The sequence below is a fragment of the Puma concolor genome, chromosome B3 (genome assembly GCF_028749965.1).
Source record: "Puma concolor isolate L17-30 chromosome B3, mPumCon1.1.hap2, whole genome shotgun sequence".
Taxonomy (NCBI): domain Eukaryota; kingdom Metazoa; phylum Chordata; class Mammalia; order Carnivora; family Felidae; genus Puma; species Puma concolor.
Genome location: NC_141672.1, coordinates 131,483,209 through 131,489,942, shown reverse-complemented (window position 1 = coordinate 131,489,942; position 6,734 = coordinate 131,483,209). Strand labels below are relative to the sequence as shown.

General features: G+C 48.0%; 1 long non-coding RNA gene across 1 annotated transcript; it reads right to left on the bottom strand.

Moving 5' to 3' along the window:
• Positions 1-1,711: 1,711 nt before the first annotated feature.
• LOC147580379 (uncharacterized) lies at positions 1,712-6,443 on the bottom strand. Its single transcript, XR_015251933.1, has 2 exons — positions 4,537-6,443; positions 1,712-4,298 (listed from the first exon to the last, which is right to left on the bottom strand). It is a non-coding gene; the product is annotated as an uncharacterized LOC147580379 (long non-coding RNA).
• Between the last annotated feature and the right edge of the window lie 291 nt (positions 6,444-6,734).

The window sequence follows — 6,734 nt, the reverse complement described above, 5'->3', positions numbered from 1 at the left end:
GGTCATGATCTCATAGCTCGTGGGTTCGAGCCCCGAGTCAGGCTCTGTGCTGACAGTTCAGAGCCTGGAGCCTGCTTTGGATTCTGTGTCTCCCTCTCTCTGTGCCCCTCCCCAGCTGGTGCTTTGTGTCTATTGCTGTCTCTTTCTATCAAAAATAAATAAACATTAAAAAAAAAATAAAAGTTATAAAAAAAAGAATCTTGAGCTTGGTGCAGACGTAGGCGACAGGAGATGGGATGTCACAGCCCTTAACACTGGAGCTGGAGAGGCGTCACCCAATCAGAAGACATAGCAGTGAGTGAGCTGGTGTTGGATCCTGGAGCCCGTGGCCTAGAGGTGGGGGGAGGGGCAACAGGTGTTAATGCTTTAGATGTGGGCACCTGGGAGGGGCCCTGGAAAAGGACTGGGGCAACTAACAGTGGGAGTACCAGCAGCCGTTATGGGGCCATGATCTGGAAGGGTGGCTGGGTTAATACCCAATACCCAATACCCATCGCTGGGCGTAGTGGCTGGACACTAGTCCCAGGTGTAACCAAAAGTATGGGCTCCCATAGGTGGCCCTTACCTTCTTTCTATGCACCTTCTCTGGGACCATCCTCAGCAATCCTATATCTCGCTCAATGGTTCAACTCCATAGCAGGTTAATAAAAAGGAGGTAATATACTGAAGACATTAGGGGATCCGGGAGAGATTGTCACCCAGTGTTCAGTGAAGCATAGTTCTGCAGGAACCATGCCCGCTCCTCTACCCTCAGTGGCCTCATGCATTGTCCTTTTCTCCCACACAGCCTCCGAAGACCTTCCTAGTGGTCCTGAGTAATTCTGCTCTGACACCAGCAGCTGTATAATTTATGGTTCAAACCAGGGTGCTCTGGAAGTGAAAGGGGGGGCTTTTAGCAACCACACCAGGTCCAAACCCAGCAAACCATGAACTTCCGTCTCCTGGGCTCTGACTTATACACCCCACGTGGTGCCACAACAGCCAGTGGTTTGCTAAATTGGTTTGCTATTTCCCCCCATTCTACTTGGAGGCAAGAACAGCTTTCTCCCTGTGGATCGATTCGGCTGCTAAGAAAATATTTCCTCCCTAGCCTTCCATGTATGTTGTCAGAAGGAAGAAAGGAACTTTAAAAATGGACGTTTTATGGGCAGTCTTTGTGTCCCAGGAGCTCCATGTTCAATCTCATTTAACTTAAGCTTCACAGGCCTGTGGGAAGGTGGGAATGTCCCCATTTTATAGACAAGGACATTGAGACTCAAGGAGGTCCTGGCTTATTGATGGAGGGGCCAGGATGTTGAGCCAGCTAACTAGTTCAAAGAGGACAGTTTACCAATTATCTAAAAGGGAAGAAGGGAGGTATATTCGGAAGGCCATCTACCCTAAAACGAGTTCTTCATAAAGGACTCAACGTCATGCCCATGACACTTAACCTTTTCCTTCACAGGCCTTTTTCTTTTTCACGTTTGACCCTTTTGAAGTTTTTTTCATCAGTGGGCCGTTTCTGCCTGGTTTTGATAGCCACATTTTTATTTACATGCAAATTCTCAGCAAGCAGCTCGCATGTGAATACTATTCTAATTATTATACTTCTATGGCTCATCAGAATGCTGTATCGTAATTGGCTGCAAGATTGCCGATAACCCACAATAGCCTGATTTGGAGCTGGACCAATTTTTGCATCTGCCTAATAAAAGGAAACGGGAGACCGGGAGAGTGTTCACCTACTTTATACGTGTTTCTTCAAGGTCAAATAATCTTTTACTCCCTTCCCAATCTACATATTCATAAAGACCTTTGTACAATTAATGAGACGGAAGATTAAATGGTTGCAGATTAAGACCAAACCCTACTGTTCTCATTAGAGTAAAAGTTACTTAGTCAATCAGATTAGAATTCCAAATTCAAACCAGCTAACCCAGGGGTGTAACAATGCCAAGACGCACGTATCGCCTTTCAGTTGGCAGCTTGCACACAGCCACTGGAGCCTGGGGGTGGGAAAGCCAGGATCCCTGGTGACTATTTCTACCTGTGCAAAGATGCTTCTCCCAGACATAGACCCCAGTTGCTAAGTGCCCCCAATGGTAGATGAATAGAGGAGAAGGGAAGGAATCCTGTTGTATCACAACAAGGCAACGTTGCCTGACACGGTTGGTAATAGAAGCAACAAAGTCTCCCCGTGTTGGTTGGGTTGTAGATTTTCCTGGGACTCCTCCTCCAGGAATCTTAAGGAGTTTTGACACTTAATGAGACCTTAATGGTTGAGGTCTTGGATACAGAAAGATTTAAGATGACGTCCCTTTTGTTGGGGAGCTTGCAACTTCCTTTGGGATGTCAAGATCCATACATCTGAATAGATGACAAACGGAGATGGGTTTGAAGCAGAATCTTCACTTGTTCCTCACGGCCTCATCCAGTAGTGTTTCTCAAAGTGCAGTTCTGGAACCTGTTTCCCAACAAGCTGGGACCTGGCCAAAGTGAAGATTGCTGGTCATACCCCAGTCCAGCTGGTGAGGCCTGTACATCCTTAGATTTGACAAGCCCCAGATCATCCTGATGCACACTATGGAAATCACTGGCTTGGAATATCCATGCACGAACTGATTCAGAGAATCCACTAACTCCTAGATAGAAGATACGGCATTTTATTTTTACATGTGCTCATCTGGGAAGACTTTGGTAGTTTCCACCAGGTTCTCACAAGTGGCCATGCATCCCAAAAAAGGGTTGTAACCCCCTGCATAAAGGAAAGATATTAGGAGAACAGAAGTTGGCCAAGCAGGGGACACTGGTGACCACATAACCCAGGACAAACTATAGAGCCTCCCCTGTGCAGTGAGGTGTTGGCCATTCTTTCCTTCCAACTCCGTGCAGGTGCAGGTGAGAGTACCAGGTGAGTTCACAGGAGAGAGGGTAACAGGATGGCCTGGATAAGAGCTCTTCCCAGCAGAGGAGGGCTTATTTGGTCCAAGGAGGGTATTCTGGGTGAGGACGCAGAGCTGTCTCCCAGCTGGGAGCGTGGCCTGTCAGCCCTGAGCCCCGAGTCTTTTTCTCCATCTTGGTTAAGCACGCCCAGTCCCCATGCCTATCACTCTACTGTTTCTCCAAACTTGGAGCTTGGTACCATTTGCACCTAGAGCAGACAGTGCAGTTTTCCTGGCTTTGAGTGCCTCCCCCACCCCAAAGAGCATGGAGACTTATTCCAACCTTCTGTATGATTGCTAATGAGATCACGTCTGCCTCTTGGGAAGGGGCGATTATCCTGCTGTACTGGGTTATTACGCTTTACAAGTGGTGCCCGGCCTGCCCGGCTATTTGCCCGCCCCAGGCCACACACACCTGGCTGGGCCAGGGCAGCTGCTGGGAGCCACTCCTCGGCAGCTGGCTCATTAGCAGACATGGCCTGCGTGGTGGGCAGAGATGGGTGGGGGATAGCGCCCAGGCCTGTCTGGGCCTTGGGGCCAAATCACAGTGTGAATGGCACATCCCCCCACCATGCCACTCCCAACCTGGCTAAGCTCTGGGTAGCGAGTAGAGGACCTGCAGGCCCTCAAGGCTGGGGAAGAATCCCTACCCATGCAGAGGCCCAAGTGTACTGGACGGTCAGGGTCTTCATCTTGCAGAAGGCCCCCTACCCTGTCCAGTGTGGAGGAACCTCATCAGAGCCCGCAGGAATAGTAAAGGGACGCACCAACAGTCTCTCAAGCATGAACTTGGCCAGGAGGCTTGTCCTCCACTCAGACATGTTGCTGCCCCAGCCTGTGGACCCTAAACGGCATCCCTGAAACCACAGTCCAGCTTTCCCAGATTTCCCTGACGGTCCCTTTCTTGCCCTTGGTTTGGTTTGCTCCCAGTCTGGGATCCAGGAAGATAGCATGTAGGGGGCAGAGGAAGAGGGACGGGCACAGGAGCATTCTGGCAGCTCTGGGGACATGACCAGCACCCACAGGAGGCCTTGGCAAGCTGGGAGGGAGGACCGGAAATCTCACAACAGGGGCCACACTGTCTCGTCTCCATCGCCCCTCCCCGCGTTAACCTCTGTCCACCCTTGTGTGCTGCCCACCCATCCCGGGGCTGTGGGGGCTGCCAGCTTCCTGTGTCCCCACACCTGTTCTTGCCACAGCTGTCAGTGGGCCTCCAGGGGTCTGCGGTAGGGGAAGCAGCTTTCAGGAGGTCCACGTGGATGTCCTTGTCCACACCCGGTGAAGGGAGGGTCCTCACGCTGTGGTTGAGCACCTGTCCTCCAGCTTTTATCTCGGTCCAAACCCAAAGCCTCGCATACTGTCTTTCCGGGAGGGCAACTGTGAGGGAGAAGGAGAAAGCAGGCAAAATCGTTTTCTACATCTGGGTCATAGTCTTCAGCATCAGGGAAGGGGTACCCCCAGATAACCTTCACCCCCACTTGCCCAGAAAGTCAGAGGCCAGAATTGCACTGTCCAGAGCACATCCCTTCTGAGCACCTGTGCCCATCTGCTTGGGTTGCTCCAACAAAATAACCACAGACAAGGAGGCTTAGATGGCAGAAGGCTGTTTTCTCACCATTCTGGAGGCTGGAAGTTCAAGATCAAGGTGTCAGCGGGTCTGGTTTCTTCTGAGAACCCTGAGGGAAGGATTTGTTCCTGGTCTCTCTCCCTGCCTTGTTGAGGGCTGTCTTCTCCTGTGTCTTCACATGATCTTCCTTTTGTCCATGTCTGTGTCCAAATGTCCTCTTCTTATAAGGACACCAGTCATATTGGATTAGGGCCCACCTAATGACCTCATTTAAATTGAATTACCACTCTGAAGACACTATCTCCAAATAGCATTATGTTCAGAGGTCCTGGGAGTTAGGACTTTACCATATGGCTTTTGAAGAGGGGCATAATTGAGCCCCTAACAGACTCCCAAGGACCTGCTATTTCTCTGGGGCTTGATGGCCCTCAGAACGCAACTGGTCCTTTTCCTGGGAGGTCGACAATCAATGATGAAGGAAACAACAATGGAACCAGACTCAAGGAAAACCACTCATTCATGAAGTTGGAAGATCCTGGATCCACCTCATCTAGCCTCCTGCTCCAGTGGGCCACCAGTTGATCTTTCTGGTGAATCCGGAGCCTTTAACCTTCTTTGGGTCGAAAGTGTGAGGTGAGAAGCACACACGCAACCTGACTTTATGAAGCAGGTGCCCTTACTCCTACTTTCCTGAGTAGCAAAGTGAGGCGCAGAGTTATCCTGGAAGTGGGAGAGATCTAAGGCCTGGACCCAGCCTGGCTCATCCTGGTGCTCACAGTCCTACCCAAGAATTTGAAGAAAACGTAGGAAATTTTTAAAAAATCTCAAGGTGGGATAGGCTTTTTAAAGCATGACGGAAATCTAGATGTATTTAAGGAAAAGACTGATAAATTTAATTACCCAGTAAAGTTCTTTCATGGCCAGGGAAAAACACATGTAAAATGTAGCAATTACCACTTTCCTTAATGTATAATGAGCTCTTCCAAATCAATAAGAAAAGGCCCAACAACCCTAAAGAAAGATGGGGGCCAGGGAGGGAAGAAAGAAAGAAAATCTATGAACAAGAAATTCACAGAAGAAATGTAAGTAGCTACTAACATGCGAAGGATCAACCCAAGAGCCCTCACAGTTAAAGAAATGGAAATCACTTAAAGAAGATGTGGTGTATATATACAATGGAGTATTACTTGGCAATCAAAAAGAATGAAATCTTGCCATTTGCAACTACATGGATGGAACTAGAGGGTATTTTGCTAAGCGAAATTCGTCAGAGAAAGACAAATATCATATGACTTCACTCATATGAAGAATTTAAGATACAAAACAAATGAACATAAGGGAAGGAAGTAAAAATAATATAAAAACAGGGAGGGGGACAAAACAAGAGACTCTGAAATATGGAGAACAAACAGAGGGTTACTGGAGGGGGTGTGGGAAGGGGGATGGGCTAAATGGGTAAGGGACATTAAGGAACCTACTGTTAAAATCACTGTTGAACTGTATGCTAAATACCTTGCATGTAAATTTAAAAAAATAAATAACATGGTTAAAAACAAAAACGAAACAAACAAATAAATGGAAATCACTGAGTCTCCTTTTTCACCTGTTGGGGGGCAAAATAAAAAGGTTTACGATTCCAGTATTGACGAGAGGGTGGGAAAGGGAAATTGTTTTGTATTTGGGGAGGGAGTATAAGTTGATGGAACCTGTTAGGAGGTATCTAGGATCTGGCAGAATCCAAACAAAACTGGCTTTATAAATACCATTCCCCTCAGCAATGCTGCCACGAGGTACAGGTATCTCCTGCTTTTTGAAAGTTTGTGTCACGCCGCTTCTCTTTTACAAAAGAACTGCATTGGAACCTGTTTTTGAAAACCAAAAGAAATATGAAAGGATTTTTGCTTCTACTCAAAAGCCACAAACAATATTCAGTGTTTGTTTTGCAGAAAGCCCTTACAGAGGCCGTGCTCACGCCAAGCAGCAAGGATGGCCCCACAATCCCCCCCCCCTCCCTGGGAACTACAGTCAGCATCTCAGCAACAAGCCGCCAGAGCCTTGAACATTTCTGTGAGCATCTGTTTCTTATCTCAATTTATTTTGTGCGTCCATCAGCATGGTATGTCCAAAGGTATCCAAAAAGAAAGGTTGGGGGGGGGGGTTGGGAGCCCTCCAACAATTTTCCATATAAATTAATGTTCATTGCTTCTTTGCTTTACACCGTTTTGGCTTATGAAAGGTTTCACAGG